This window comes from Ascaphus truei, chromosome 1 (assembly GCF_040206685.1).
Source record: "Ascaphus truei isolate aAscTru1 chromosome 1, aAscTru1.hap1, whole genome shotgun sequence".
NCBI lineage: Eukaryota > Metazoa > Chordata > Amphibia > Anura > Ascaphidae > Ascaphus > Ascaphus truei.
Genome location: NC_134483.1, coordinates 442,786,715 through 442,803,027, shown reverse-complemented (window position 1 = coordinate 442,803,027; position 16,313 = coordinate 442,786,715). Strand labels below are relative to the sequence as shown.

At 40.1% G+C, this 16,313-nt stretch overlaps 1 long non-coding RNA gene across 1 annotated transcript in view; it reads right to left on the bottom strand.

The window, feature by feature from the left end:
- LOC142471647 (uncharacterized) overlaps nucleotides 1–16,100 on the bottom strand; it is a 45,404-nt gene extending 29,304 nt beyond the window's left edge. The window contains exons 1-4 of the long non-coding RNA XR_012789537.1: nucleotides 15,926–16,100; nucleotides 14,259–14,398; nucleotides 7,453–7,606; nucleotides 1,827–1,904 (exon numbers count right to left, since the gene is read on the bottom strand). This is a non-coding gene — a long non-coding RNA (uncharacterized LOC142471647). The remainder of the gene's footprint in view (nucleotides 1–1,826; nucleotides 1,905–7,452; nucleotides 7,607–14,258; nucleotides 14,399–15,925) is intronic.
- Between the last annotated feature and the right edge of the window lie 213 nt (nucleotides 16,101–16,313).

Genomic DNA, 16,313 nt, shown 5'->3' with positions numbered 1-16,313 from the left:
CTCTTGCAATTCCTAACCTTACTGTACCCGCAGAAAGCTCTCCTAAACTCTCTAATGGAAGGAGAATGGTCTTAATAAACTGGTAATTCACAGGTGCATAACAAGAACTGCAATTTAAAAGGCGGTTGAGTGATCTTATCCACCTGTGAATGACCAGTCTATTGACAGTTCTCCATCAATTGGAGAGGTTAGGATACCTTTTTGCAGGTATAGTAGTGTTAGGATGTAACTATTTAATTTGTCATATTGGATGTAGCACTGGGGATTTTTCTCTTTTATTTTCTCTTTTATATACAGGTATAAGGTTGGCTAGCCTTATATTGCCTATGTCTATAGTGGATATATTTTATACATTGGCAAGATATGCCTATTGTCAGCAGTGTTAGGTAATGAAAATTAACGATAGTTTCTGGTTGCAGCCCGATATCACCAAGTATCGGACTTTAGTTAATAGACTGTGAATAAGTAATTATCCATCAATTACTCATTTGAATGCTCATTTACATGTTTGACAATACATTTCACTCACAAATATCACATTGGTGAAACAACATTCTATTCTTGTATTATTTTATGTGATATTACATTGATGAACTAGTCGATTAAAATTTTTTTTTCACATTCATTCAAATTTCATGAAGTATTGAACTTTAATTAATCAAGCGCTTAGGACCACACTTATTGAGCAGAGCTGTCATCCAAGACACTGTCGGTTGTAAAGGCCTGATACGGACAAACAGCAATCATGTTCCAAGAGTCATCTCATAGAGTTTTTTGCTATGGTGTTGTTGACATTCTGATAAACAGCTAGTAACTGTGTGGGCTCACATGGAGTAACACCACTTCTCTATCACATGGTGCTGGGGTGCTTTCAGCAGAAGTTAAGCCCTTCCCCTTTCTGCCTGGAGACAGTGACATCATGTGGAGCTATAAATAAAGGGAGGAATGTTCCGGAAGGGCATATCCCAAGAGGAGCTGAAGACAATGACTCTCATTGTGAGTCCCACTAAAATGGTCTGGCATTACTCCCAAGATATTATGAGAGAGAGGCTATGCCCAGAGGGAGCTTCACAAGCCGCAGTCCCTAGGTGTAGTGGGGCCAACCCCACAGGCGGGTGGGTCACTTACTGGCTCTAACCTAGAAGGCCACGCAGTGGCAATCCACCCCTGAATATAGGGGGCAGATCCAGAGGGCGTAGTACTAGGTTCCCCATGTGCTCAATCGATATGCAGCAATACTAGCGCTATAGATCAAAGGGACTCTACAAACATACCACAACATACAAAGCCTCAGCACCTTCCTAGCAGCCTGAGATGGGGCAGCTAGGGAAGCCATGCAATCAGCATAAGCCAAAGCCATGTTTCTGGAAATACAAGAGGACCTCAGTATATACACGTGAGACTGTACATGCCAGATAATAAACTGCTGTTTGAATTAATAAAGTTCATGGTGCCCATCATTGTGTACCAACCCCCAGCCTGCACGAGGCCTGCATCCTGAATAAGGTAAATGTTTCCTGAGAAGCAGGAAAATCCATTCTGCCTCTCTGCGGAGTAAGATCATACTCCCGTCCTGTTCATTCTTAGACAATGTGATATGTTCCATATTCATAAGGTGAAGAGTTGCAAGATTATGTCCTCCTTCTTTCAATGTTGTATCAGAAAACGTTGGGCCAGGGCCTTTCTTCATTTTTGATTTATTTTCAATTAACCTTGTTTTCATTTCCAAGGATGTCTTCCTACATAAAGTCAACCATATGGGCTTTTTAAAGTGTAAAAAACATGTGTTGTGCATGGAATCCTTTGTTTGACTTTGATTTTCTTACCATCATGTGGATGCATAAATAAATCACCAACTGTTGCACTATTACAGACAGAGCAGCTCCCACATTTGTAGCATCCTCCTTTGAAAGGAGAAAAGAAGCAAGAGTTACTTTCGTATAAGTCAGGGTTGTCAGCCCTTATTAAATTATTCGCAATGTTAGGATCTTTTTTTGTAAGCAACAATCAGTAGTGACTTATAATTATTTCCAAAAATCTCATCATTAGTAATAATATAATAATAATATAATAATAATAGTTTGTTCTTGTATAGCGCTGCTAGTTTTACGTAGCCCTTTCAGAGACATTTTTGCAGACAAAGTCCCTAACTTGCCCAAGGTCACAATGAGCCGACATCAGGAATTGAACCAGGTTCCCCCATATGCCAATGTTTCTGTATTGAATCTACTCAGTACTATAAGTAGGAACAAAAAATTATCTTTTTTTCTTTCTTACCCTTCGGTTTTTTTTTTCTTCCCCCAAACTATTTTTATTTCTTTTTTGGATAACATGGGGGAAGGGTGTGGCTACAGAAAAAAAAGAAAGTTTGGGAGGGGGGAGGGGGTGCAGCCCCCACCATAATCAAAACAATAAATAACAGTGATAATATCTTTAGTATAGTTTTAACAATCTTAATAGTTATAGTGAAAAAAGAGGAAAAATAAAAACAGACAACCACGGTGGGAGTGGGGGGGGGGGGGGGGGGGAAGGATGGGCAAGAGGTCCTTTTGGTAATAGTCCTTATATTTTCCCTGAATCATTGATTTTTGTTTTTTGATATGGTTTAGTCTGTATCTCTCGGACAACTTATCCATTACTCGTATACATTTTTAATTATTATTTTTAGTATTTTCCAAATAGTTTAATTTTGTAAGTCTTGTACTGATGCTATGTCTTCTGGAAAAACACTTAACCAGGGATTCTAGATTTTTTTTTTCTTCAAATATTTTTATTATTTTTATGGTATCACATCAAGACTTTGAAACAGAAAGAAACAATGTACATATATATCTTTAAACAACAGTACTTTCTTTCTTGGTATTTAAACACATATTCTAGACGTAAGGACTTAAGATATTTCATTAAAGCTAACACAAACTCTATATTAGTTTTGGATCATTTAGACATTTCTGGACTTCCATTCAGGAGATTGCAACCTTCAAAGTCCTTAAATTCTTTATCACTTGAAAGAGGAGAAAAAGAACAGAAGAAAAGAGAAGGGGGGGGGGATATGAAAGGGTAATAAAGGAGGAGGGGAGGGAAGGAAGACAAGGGAATCTCCCCAGCATCTGTGCTGATATTAGGCTTTCTTTTTGGTTGAGATAGATTTCTGGACTTTATTTTTCTAGTTCTCAGTCCATGCGTCCTAGACCATATAATCCTGGTCTATTTTCTGATTTAGGAGTGCTGAAAGGAGCTCCATCATTTTGACCTCTTTAACTCTGCAGATAACTGTTTGCTTTGATGGGGCTTTCAGTTTTTTCCATGCAGCTGCTATTGAGCTGCGTGCTGTGGTGAGAATAAATTCCGCCAATTTCCTTTGAGGGGTCAGGAGTCCCTCTAGGGGTTTGGCCAGTAGAAAGGACAGCGGGTCCATCTTTATGCTCTCCCCAGTAATATCTTGGATCATAGTTCTAATCATGTTCTAGAAAACCTCGATCTGGGGACAAAACCACCAGATATGTACCAGATCTCCTCTCTGGCCACATGCCCTCCAGCAAAGATTGGGTAGAATTTCAAATTTATCCATAGTATTATTCATAAATGCTGTCAATTTTTCCATTTCTAAAACGTCGCACTTTCTCTTGAAAAACTTGATATGATGGTATATTAATTTGCTTCCATTGAAGTGCTATTGTGCATCTGGCTGCTGTAAACAGATGTGTGATAGATTTGTTTGTGGCATACGACACATTGGGCACTGGTTTCCCTAAGATCAATATTATGGGGTCCATTGGTATAGAAACATCAAACACTCTGGTGATCTTTCTTATAATTTTCCTCCAGAAGGGAACAACTTTTGGGCAGGTCCAGAATATATGAAATAATGTGTCTCTACAGCCATAATTTCTCCAGCACAACGCACTCGCTCCCTTATAAATATGAACAATCCCATCTGGTGTTAAATACCATCTCATCATAATTTTATACCTATTTTCTTTGATATTGGTGCAGAGAGATGTGCTCGTCACTGCCTCCCAGATCTCTGCCCAATCTTCTTTAGAAATCTCTACTCCTATATCTTTTTCCCATTGACTCATATACAAGTGTTTTTCATTTTGGTCCAGAGAGCACAGTCTAGAATATATATATATATATTTGATATCAACCCTCTTAGTTTGTACTGTGCACCTTTCTTCAAATTAGGTTAATTGCGTATCCCCTTGCAGGAAAGATGTTGAAATGATAAAATGCCTGATTTGTGTGTATCTGAAATACTCTGAGAGTGGAATATTATATTTCATTAGTATTTCTGCAAATGTATATATTTTCACCTGAAACATACAGTAACATCTTTAATCCTAAGTATTCCTCTTAAAATCCAAATATTATTCCTACCCGGTATACATCTGGGGGAAATTCCTCATTCCTTCATATAGGCGTCATACGTGAGGGTCATCCCTTTAATCTATTTCTTTTCTCCCAATTATCCCAAATATATCATACAAATTTAATAACCGGGTGACAGTATACCTCGAGGTCTATTCTTTTTAGGGATCCACAGTAATATATATTCTGCGTCGGGATCTCATTTGCCTCAATTTCCACCCATTTAACCTCCTGGGTGGGTCTATGCCAGGCCAGGAAGTGGCTTAATTGTGCTGCGATAAAATATTTATTTAATACCGGCAAAGCTCGTCCACCTTCTGACCTTAATGAACTAAGCATGGTTCTTTTTAATCTCGTTTTTTTCTTGCTCCAGATAAAAGTATAAATGTTACTTTGCATATCATTTAAAATTTTGGTTGGAATAGGGACTGGAAGGTTATGAAACAGATAGCGTAATTTAGAAAGAGAATTCATGTTTACTGATATTATTCTGCCAATCCATGATATACAGTACTTTTTCCACTCTTCCAGATCTCTCTTTATTGTCTGAAACAGTTTTGGGTAGTTGCCCTTTTAAAGTTCTGAATATTAAGCAGTCAGATACACCCCCAGATATTTGATACTATTTTCTTCCCATTTAAAATTGAAATTTAGTTTGAGTAATTTCAATGTCCCTGTCTACTCCTAATGCCAGTGCCTCTGATTTTGTATTGTTTATTTTGTAATTTGAGAAAAAATTGAATGTTGAAATCTCCTCAAATAGATTAGGAAGTGATGTCAGTGGTTTAGTAGTGTTAGTAAAATATCATCTGCATAAAGACTATTTTATATTCTTTAGATTGTTTGTCAGTCCTTTGATATTTTTATTAATCAGAATTCTAGACTCAGTCCAAATAATAACGGAGACAATGGACAACCTTTTCTGGTCCCATTATTTATATTAATTACATCAGAGCAGATCCTTGCCATCTTTAATGTAGCCCCTGGTTGGTTATAGAGCACTTTAATACCATCTAGTATATTTCCCCTGATTCCAAATTTCTCTAGGTTGTAAACATATGCTTTCTTGGCATCCACTGAGATTAGCAGCGTAGGTATTTTTGATATATTTGCTAAATCTGTGAGATTTATTATTCTCCTTATATTATCGACTGCTTGTCTCCCTAAAATAAATCCCACCTGAGCTAGGTTGATTATTCTAGGTAACAGTTTATTTAATCTTATTGCAATAATTTTACTATAAATTTTAATATCGGTATTGGTCAGTGAGATAGATCTATAATTACTACATTAATTATGATCCCTACCTGCTTTTTGAATCACAGAAATGTATGCTCTCAACATTGAGGGAGGAATTTCTTTACCCTTCATAAAAGAGTTAAAGAGTTTTCCCAAAATGGGTACTAAAAGTGCTTTGAATGTTTTATAATAATTATTTGAGAGTCCGCCTGGGCCGGGAGAAGTTTTTGTGTTTTTGAGTTCCTTAATCACTGCCAATATCTCTTCTTGTGAAATCTCTGTATTTAATAAAGCACTATCCTCATCTTTCAGAGATGGTAATTGACATGAGTCTAAATAAGTGTCTAATTGTTGTTTAAATATATCTGGGTTTTGTTTATGTTTATTTTGTAAATTATACAAAGATGAGTAGTATGCTATAAATTCCTCCTCTATTACTTTTGGGTCAAATGATGTTTCTCCATTTCTGATTTGAAATGATTCAATATTGGAGAAAATGTGGATCTTTATCCGTTTCTGAGCTAATAGTCTAAAGACTTTGGGGCCTATGCAGAAAGCAGCGAATTTTAAAAATGGCGAATTTAGTAAAAAGTAGCTTTTTTGGAGAGTTTTATTCTCCATATGCAGAAAAGTGCGAATTCTGCTATGTTTAACATGGATGCGTGTGGCGAGTTTAAATTGGCGAGATGCGCGCTTCAGAAACGTGTAAAAACAAATTCGCGCCTTTTTTTTCCCATTGCAATGGCCGCGAGCGGCAGCTTCTTGCCAATTTTTCCTGGCGAGGCAAAAAGGAGACAATCGCGCCATTTTATTGGCGCGAACAGCCGCTAGATGCCGTTCGCGGCTCTCTGCATTAGGATATTTTTAAAACTGGCGAGATTGAGGTTCTCGCCAGCCGCGAGGCGAGTTTTACAAATAGAAAAGAAAAATTGGCGCGTTTTTCGGAACTCGCCATTTTCTGCTGTTTTCTGCGCGATTTTCTCCAAAAAATGGCGAATTTCGAAATAGCGCTGCTCTCTGCATAGGCCCCTTTATTACCTTTTTCTGCTTTGTTAATTTGCAGAATTCTCAGATCACCCCTTATTTTAAGCAATTTGTGATCATTTGCATCTGTGGGGTTCTTTTCTAGATATCATCAGCCCTCTCTAGGTCTATTGAACATTTAATCACTTTATACTCCCTTCGCATCTTCTTCAAAGAAGCAATGGTAATAAACGTTCCCCTCGTACATGCTTTTTGTGCTTCCCAAATTGTTGAGAGAGCCATTCCCGGTGTATTGTTAATAGAAAAAAATCAATTAAATATGAGTTTATTTCATTAAATACACCAAGATCTCTCAGAAGGGAGTCGTTAAGCTTACACATATGTCTCACCCTAGTAGGATTGATATATTTTAGCGTGCATGTTACAAGTGCGTGATCAGACCAGGTAATTGGATTGATTTTTGACTCTGTCACAGTTGGGATTAGTGAGTGTTCTATAAAAAAATAATCTAACCTTGAGAATACTAGATGACGTGCCGAGTGAAATGTATAGTCTCTCTCTTTAGGGTATTGAATCCTCCATATATCCCATAATGCTATATCTTGTATACATCTTGTTAAATCTGTATCTTTAGGATCTTGCACTTTCAGAGTCCTTTTGGGGGGGTTTGATTTATCTAGCTTTTTATCATAAACTGCATTGAAATCTCCTGCCATAATTATTTTCCCTTCCGCAAACTTTGATAACCTAGGGAAGACCGCCTCATAAAAAAATCTACCCGTTTCTCATTGGGGGAGTAAATATTAGCCAGTGTGACCATTGCGTTTCCCAATTTGCCCCTGAGGAACAAAAATCTACCTTTGTATGAGTCACTTTCCTCAAGAGCAAATGGTACCGACCTTCTGACCAGTATAGCCACTCCTCTTTTCTTCACCCGCGCCGATGTGAAGAAACTCGAAGAGAAGACTCTGTCGAAAAATCTGGGTTGGTCCTGTTTCCTGAAATGAGTTTCCTGTATAAAAACAACATCCAACATTTGCTTATTAAAATCTTGCAAAGCTAACATCCTTTTTCTGGGATTGTGTAAACCTCTAACATTTAACGTACCTAGTTTTAACATATTAAAATTAAACCATATTTCATAGCCGTTTTTGTTACTTTGTATGTGCACAGGGATTTTGATCTATTGCCTCAGTAGGCTCTCTCTTGCCTCGGGTGTATAAGGGAAAGGGAAGGGAGCCTTCTTCTGTTTTCTCCCTGTGTAACATTTTGATCTGTCTATTTGGAGTACGACTTCTCTGCAGCCTCTCTGTTTAAAGCTGTCCTCAATATTTTTGAGAGTAATCTCTAAATCTTCTTTAGTATTTACTATTTTAGTTGCTCTGGTCATTAATGAAAATGGTAATGATTTGAACACTCGTGGTGGATGATAACTAGCTTTACGTAATGTGGAATTCTGATCAGTGGGTTTTTGGAAAACTGTGTTTGTATCTTACCATCCCTTAACTTAATCAATATATCCAAAAGAGAGATCTCTTGCTTAAATCTTCTTCAGTTCTTCTTTAGGCCGTGTCCATGGTGAGCGTGCGCACGCGACCGTGTGCGTGGCGTCATGCGCGCCTGTAGCTGGAGAAATTTTTGGCGTAGGGGTAGAAGCGACGGGGAGGCGTGATGGAGTTGTGTCAGAGGCGTGCCCGTGACATCACTGAGCTGGTTCACCCTCATTGGGTGAACCGCTCACGTGACCTGGCAGACGCGCGGCAGAAATAAATGTATTTGTCTGCTCATGGATCGCGAGCACCAAAGCTTCTCATGGCGTGCTCTATGGCATGCCTCATAGAGGCACAGCATTTTGATCACGCCGTGGCCTTAGTCAGTAGCTTGACAATTATTATCTGATGTCCACTTCAGTAATGCTACTAAACCTCATTGTCCTTTCAAAAAGGAAAAGCTATTTGGGAGTTCACGGGGAAATGTCTTGCTGTAATTGACTATTGAAAAAGAATCTTGAATGTATAACCAATTAGGATCAGTGCATAAAACCACCAATAATGCAGAGATCACAAAATCCTGATGACAGTTTTCACATTGTTCTAGAATACTCTCAAACCGTATTTCTCATAAACAACAATTAGAGCATTAAACAGTCATTTTCTTCCTCTGAATTTCTGTCCACCTTTACAAAAACGAATTTAACACATCCTCTAAAATGTACAGTCTACAGTACACGCAGAACCTTTTAAATGTCTGTTTTGAATCACGTCAGGTTTAGCATCCAGCAAAATAAAATCAGTGAGTTGAATTTCACAAAACAATGTGTGATTTTTTTGTAGTTTAATTGTACCTGGCAGGAGGCATTTTAAATATAATGGAAGAAACAGAGCAGATGCTTAACTCCCCTTGAGCAACAATCCCCATAATGAATCAAGTGCAACAAAACTGACTGCCAATATTGTTAGATAAATATCCTTTCCTGCTGACTCAGTAGGTCCACAAACTCCATGCAGAGAAAATTACATTAGAGGTGTGTTGTGGAGATTTTCAGCGAACGGAAATGCTAATTTAGAGCTTTAAACTGCTCAACGGTTCTGATGATCATTTTAAATACAGCTTTTCTGAAAGACACATTTGGTGTTTCTTTGAATCATTTGTATATTTCATTGCTTTTGGCTACGTGGGCTACTTTAACTCAGTTGAATATATTTTACCTGCCTATGAGAAGTCTCAGCAAACACAAGAAAAGGGTCACAAAAGCTAGGAATTGCATAATTATGGCCACTAAGGCATTGCACATATCAGGGCTGTCCCAGGCCTTCCCAATAGGTAATATACTGCACTAGTATTGTTTTTAGAGCAAGGATTCCTGAGAGTCTTGGAATGTTTTCCCTATTTAATCCTGTATTTTTACCCAGTGTTTTAAAAAACATTATACATTATATCTAAACTGAAGTGCTGTGTAAATGCCCCAACTACTCATTGGTGATGCCACCAATTTTTTTAGGGACAATAATGTAATGCCATATTGTCATTTGAAAGAAACCTGTTTGACCAGTGAGTTCCTTACTCAACCCCCACCCCCCATATATCGCTGTGCTTAGTAGTATTAACAATGTTCTCATAAATTACTTTAATTTGAAAGGATAATTATTATCCAGGAATACAGGATCCAGGCGGACATGTGAGGCGATGCTGTGAAGCAGGAGAGATACAGCAGATGTTGCACTAGAGTGCCTCATACACCTGGGATGGAGTATTACTCAGTTTTTTCTTGTAGATGAGCCTGAGGATGTGAGAAAAGGGAAGTAGGTGGGAATGGGCCTGAAGAAGGTCTATAGTGCCCTATACATAGCCCCCCTTGTATCTGGACATTTTTCCTATAGCTACCATTAGCTGTCCTGGCTGTAATGCAGTGTTCTTGCATCCTTCCTGTCTATATTTTCACTGGTGGATTTGCCTGTCTTGCTGTTTTTATCCAACAAAATTATCTTCAGCTCATAAAAGAATTTAGACAAATGTTTGAAAGACGTTACGCTACGCAAACCAAGGGCGTAGAAATGTTAACCTTACGTCAAGGGAATCAGGACATACTCACTTATGTGACCCACTTTAAGCAACTTACGGCAGAAGACCAAGGCCATCTTAACAACATTAGGGGCCCCCGGGCAAAGCAGTGCACGGGGCCCTGTCTACACTGTCGCTCCCAGCCTCCCACGCACTCACTAGCAGCAGCAGGCACCGGAAGTGCTGCACTGCTAGGCTGCGAGCGGTTGTAATGCGAGCCGGGGTGCCGGGCGGGCGGAGAGCGAGCGAGCGGAGCCAGGGTTCCACTTCCGGGTGGAGGAGAGTGAGCGGATCCGGGGTGCCGGGCGCGGGGAGAGCAGGCCGGGGTGCCGGGCGCCGTGGCGGGGGTAGAACGAGCCCTCCAAGCTAGACTTAGAATGGATATTTTTAGCATTGGTGGGCACGCATGGGTCGGGCGCGTGGGGCCCCTCTATGCTGTGGGGCCCTTGGGCAACTGCCCAGCGCGCCCATACATTAAGACGGCCCTGCTGAAGTCAATTGGTCGGAAGAATTGTTTGCAGTATTTAAACATGGGTTAAGTAAGGAATTTAAGGATGACCTTGCCCAGGTGTTGCCACTCCCGCTATAGTGGCCTGTCTGCTTGATTGGACAATTCAACTGGATCAGCAGCTGAGTAAATGAAAATGACATGAACATCAGAGAATGGACGCTCAGCAGCCACAACCTTCTAGAACTACAGTTAATAAATCCTTCAACAACCCTGTGGAAGCCCCATCACCAGAACCGATGCAAATCAAGAATAGTAGAGGTCTTAGAGGACAAAATGAAACTCTGTCTTTATTGTGGACAAAAATGAAATTATGTAAGAGAATGCTCATGACTAAAGATGGGAAATGATTCTCTTCGGGGGTAAGTAGGAGTGTGTCTCTGAGCGATAGTCCAATAGAAATCCACACTTCTTAACTGAAACAGGCGGTGAACCCACTAGGAATTTTTGTGGGATCCGTTGTTTGCAGGTTCTGATTGATTCAAGAGTCTCAGGAAACTTTATGGATCTTCAGTACACCAAAATCAACTTCATACCCATGCTTTTAAAGAAATATCCATAACCCGTCAGATCGGTAGATGGATCATTGTGGACATCTGGGTCCATCACGCATGCAACCATAATGTCATGTATGAAAACTATGGATCACTCAGAGTACATTCGTTTTGATTTACATACCACATTTCACAGTGATCCTGGGCATGCCATGGCTAACTACTGTATGCATAATCTAGCCATTGATTGGCAAACTCGGAAGATATATTTTCCATCACACCTTTATCAAGAGAAATGCCTTCAAGGATCATTCAGTTTGACGTTTAACAGGGATACTTCAAGTACATCTTTGGAGTAGTTCATGTACATAGAAGAAATTGGTCTAAAGAAAGACCAAAATATCCAGAGCTCTAAAAACAGTAATAGTGGTGTCACGCTGGAATCAAATGCTGTAATATAAAGACATATGTCCAGTACTTGAAGGGTCTATGAAGAAAGTCTGCAAGTGTGTGGTTTGTAAGTGCTTTATTCAAGTGCTTTTTTCAATGTCTCAAGCAAAATGGCAATAAAGGGTTAAATTCAATAACCACTCGTATACCGCAGGCAATGGTTGCTTTACTCACGCAACTTCAGACCGGTAAGACCCAATCAAACCAGAGCCCCGATCCTTCACATTTGGTGGCAGTTCCCCTGCGAAGATCCTGGAGGTAGGTAAGCGTGGCGTCACTCATGGTAGTATTCACCGGGTGTTGGTAAGGCGATCACGCTGACTCCATGGCACCCTGCGTGATGTCGTCGCCGTCCATATGCGCGTCCTCCTCAGCTCAGGAATCGCCGAAATCCTCCAAGGGGTAGGTTGCCGTGCACCAAAGCAGCTGGAGCGGGGCGTGAACAATAAGGCAGGAAAAGCCTCTGCACAGCGTATCCAGACTGACGTGCATCCAGGCAGGTAATCAGCAAGAGAGTATATCCACGTAGGAGCCGAAGCACAGCCACACCAATGGAGAATAGGACACGAAAGTTCTTTCAAGAATTTATTAGCTAAAAAGGCATATGTACAGACATCCTAATAGCACTCTGATAAAGCACCCTGTGCGTGAAACATGTCAGAGTGCTATTAGGATGTCTGTCCTTATGCCTTTTTAGCTAATAAATTCTTGAAAGAACTTTCGTTTCCTATTCTCCATTGGTGTGGCTGTGCTTCGGCTCCTACGTGGATATACTCTCTAGTTCATGTACATCTTCGAACTAGGATCTACCCGAAGAATATAAGGATTTCAGGGATGTTTTCAATCCAGTGGATGCAGAAGTTTTTCTACGCATCGGTCCAATGATTGTCCTATCAACCTGATCCCTCGGAAAGACATACCTCATGGAAAAAATGTATTCCCTATCCCCTAATGAAAACCTGGTCTTAATAGAATACATACTGTAGATTAAAACTACAGAAAGGATTTATATGGCATTCCATGTCACAGGCAGGGGCACGGCTGTTTTTTGTAAAGAAAAAGATGGGGGGATCTTCGCCCCTGTATTCACTATTGTGAAATTAACGACATCACTATTAAAAAACTATACCAACTACCTGTTATTCTGGATCTTATCGATCAAGTTCAGAAAGCACCCTGGTTCTCCAAACTGGATTTAAGAGGGGCATACAATTTGGTGAAGATCCATATGGGGGACGAGAGGAAGACCACATTTAAGACTAAATATGGACACATGCCTTTTTGACTCTGTAATGCCCTGCAGCCTTTCAGTTTTTTGTAAATTACATTTTTAGGGATCTACTTGGCGTTTTCCTTGCTGTTGTCGATATTGGGGTGATTAGGTAGGGGCACTGAGAGAGAGTTAGACAAAATGGAGTCCGGATTATTGTATTTAGTTTTGCACTGTTAAGGGGACATGAGACGTGCACGAGTGCATGGTTACTGCAGTGGTAAGATACATTTCTTATCAGAAAATGGCTAACTACAAGTTTCTCTTTTTAGAAATAGAGTGTTACAAATTAGGGAAATCTACGAGTCATGATCACAAGTTGTTTTTGTGTATTTTGCAAGTAATTTGCTATTTATGTATTATCAGAATTATTGGTATTTTTTCTATTCTCTGCGTCACCTATGTATTATTGCTGATGTAACAATGTAACAACCCATATTTTGTGATATAAGCTCTGTTCAGAAATTACCAAACTAGAGTCATTTATTTTTGACTCTCCCTGTGATCACTTGTATTTGTACTTTTACTTGTAATCAATAAATCTGCTTTTCTTGAACCAATATTATTATTATTTTATTTCTCAATATTACACTGTGTACCTGGATGACATCCTAACTTACTTGTGTCAGCAACTGGAACACGTGAAACATATACATGAGGTATTGAAAAGATTCCGCATACACTGGTTGTATGCCCGACTGGTCTGAGCCATTCTGGCAAATATGCCCAAGTAGGAACAACCGGTGGTTATATTGGATGGCACTAGGAAATATGAAGTAGGATGCATACTGGACTCTTGGGTCCATCACAGATGGTTAGATTCATTGGTGGACTGGAAGGGGTACGATCCCGAAAACCGCTCCAGGGAACCCGCTTCCAACAAGCACGCAACCAATGAATCTAGGGCCTAATCTCCCTCTGCGGGCATGCGGACCTTGGGGGTTGGGGGGGGGTAAGACACACTGTCATGTTCCAACTGCGTGTCTGTGTCAGTCCTTGTCAAGTTTCCTCATCTGCCTCCCTTTCTGTAAAGTAATGCCTTTGATCTGCTCCGATTTTCCTGGCTCTGGCGCCAGCTGTCCTGCAGAACCATCTCCTGAATTGGGACTAATTTTAACTCTGTACTGCCTTACCGTCTTTGTTGCTGCAACAAGTTGGTTTCCTGTTGGTTCTTGCTGCCTTCCTGGTATCTTGTCACTGTTGCACTTGCCCACCTTGCTATTTTTTTTTATCCCTCTCTAGCTGCTGGACTCCCCATGTATGCCCTCTGCTTGTCTGACTGCCCATCTGCCTGCTGCCTGCCTGAAGCTGTCTGTTACCTCTTCTATCCTGGACCCCTCTCCACCTCTGGACACCTCCTTGCTCCCACATTCTAATTTACCTGGTAACATTTTCTTTACAATTTTTCACCACAGCCCATCTGGTGTGGCTCACAACCACTTTGTGTGCTCTCAGTGGAGTTTGGCGGTTGCTCCCGGTTAGCCGCGATGGGCATCCATCTGCTCCTGTGTGCTCTGCTGTCTGTGATATTAGAGGGTGAAGGGATAGGAAAAAGAGTGAATCAGGAACTTTTATAAAACAAAAAGTTGCTTTATTGACATATGCGCATTTGGACAGAACTCGTGGCAAACAATAGTATTCTTGACATCATTCCCTGATAGTTCTCACTCCTATTCAGGGGAGGTGAATAACTTGAGGGCACATCAAAAAGGGTATAGTGGGGACCACTTTCAGGGAGGCTATCATGAGATGAAAACCCACTGGACGGGCAGGTTCTACATGAATACTGACTGCAGTGTTGGCAACCCGGTGCAGACAATGGTGGTCAGGCTGCAGTAGGGAAAACCCTATGAGACCAGAACAAGTGGCATCCCTCTCCCGCAACTTAAGGCCCCATTCCTTTAACAGGTGCTATCTTAGAGGGGCATGTTACTAGCTGAAAACAATAAAGGGTGATAAGACACATATTAATATATTACTAAACGCACACAACTATTTACAGGACTCACAATGAGGACCCAGTAAGAACTATGAAGAACCTGCTTCTAGAACATAAGGGACAGCTATATATACCCTTACATCTACATCATACAACACATGGTGGGGAGAAAAGTAACCTGAGTGAGCTCACACAGTTAACCCCTTAAGGCAATAAATCCCTTACAGAACTAGTAGTCCCCAAAAAGGGGGCTGCATACAGTAAAGGTACAGGAGACATATAGGTACATAATGCACCATTAAATATAGCACTTTTGTGGCTTGCTTCGCATCAATGTGTTTGAGTCTTGAAAAATCAGTATACCATGCACATTGTTATCCACAGTAAGGCTGGCCTCATCGGTAATAATATTTCCAGCATCTGGAAATGGGGAATTCCTAGTACCATTGTAAATGTTAAAAGCAAGAAACATTCTGTAGCTTTCCTAGTCCTCAGACAGCCTTTAAGAGGCTCCATACAGTAGCTCAAACCACAATCAGCTGTGCTTGCAAGGACGCAGCACAAATGCATGGTACATTCTTTACATTTGTTAAAGCGGCTTTTCACAATTGGACCTTGAGCTAAGCTTTAGCACACCTTTACTCCTATTCATAGGAATGGAAATGAAGGCTTGCTACAGCTTTGCACCCTTTTCTTGTTCTGGGCCTTGGATTCATACATCGTAATTCAATGTGTTGTTGTAGCTGATAAATATATTATATGGTTTCAAAGCTGGCTGTCAATTAACCCAAAATGAAATCCCCAGTCTCACAGAGACAGTTTCAGATATATATTTTTCTTTTTTGTAAATTGCCTTTTTTCCCTTATACATCTTAATTACAAATCTCAATTACATTCTCCAACCATGTCTTTCACAACTATCGGGTAACAAACAGTGCTTCAACTGCAGCCAGGGATTCTGGGAAATTACATACAAATGAGCACTTTTATGTCAGCATATGCTTTTTGTCCATTTTAACATGGACCCCTACAAGCATATGCTTCTGTATTATACAGCTATTCAGCATAGCCTGGGTTAAAGAAGTGTATACTGTAGCAAGTAAACATACCGACAGACAACTCTTTCCACCTTTTTGGGTCTCATCAGTGTGAGGTTGGCCACCTGCTTTGCAATGTCAAGCTGGAAGTGACATCAGAGAAAAGTTGCATACTGTAGGATGTTACACTGCGAGGGCTACCAAAAAATATTGGACAATTAACACCCAGTACCTTATAAACATATACAAATTGTCTTTCAATTTCAAACAAATTAAAACATCAAGTAAGTAAAGAAAAAACAATTCAACCACAATAAAATAATAATTTGCAGATAACTGTTGAAATGAGAATTAGGATCCAAGAAAAAAAAAATGTGATGGTTGATCATTTGCATGTGGATACAAGGCACCTCAAATAGTGATAATAAACTAAATTAGGTATAGATCCTAAAAATTCATG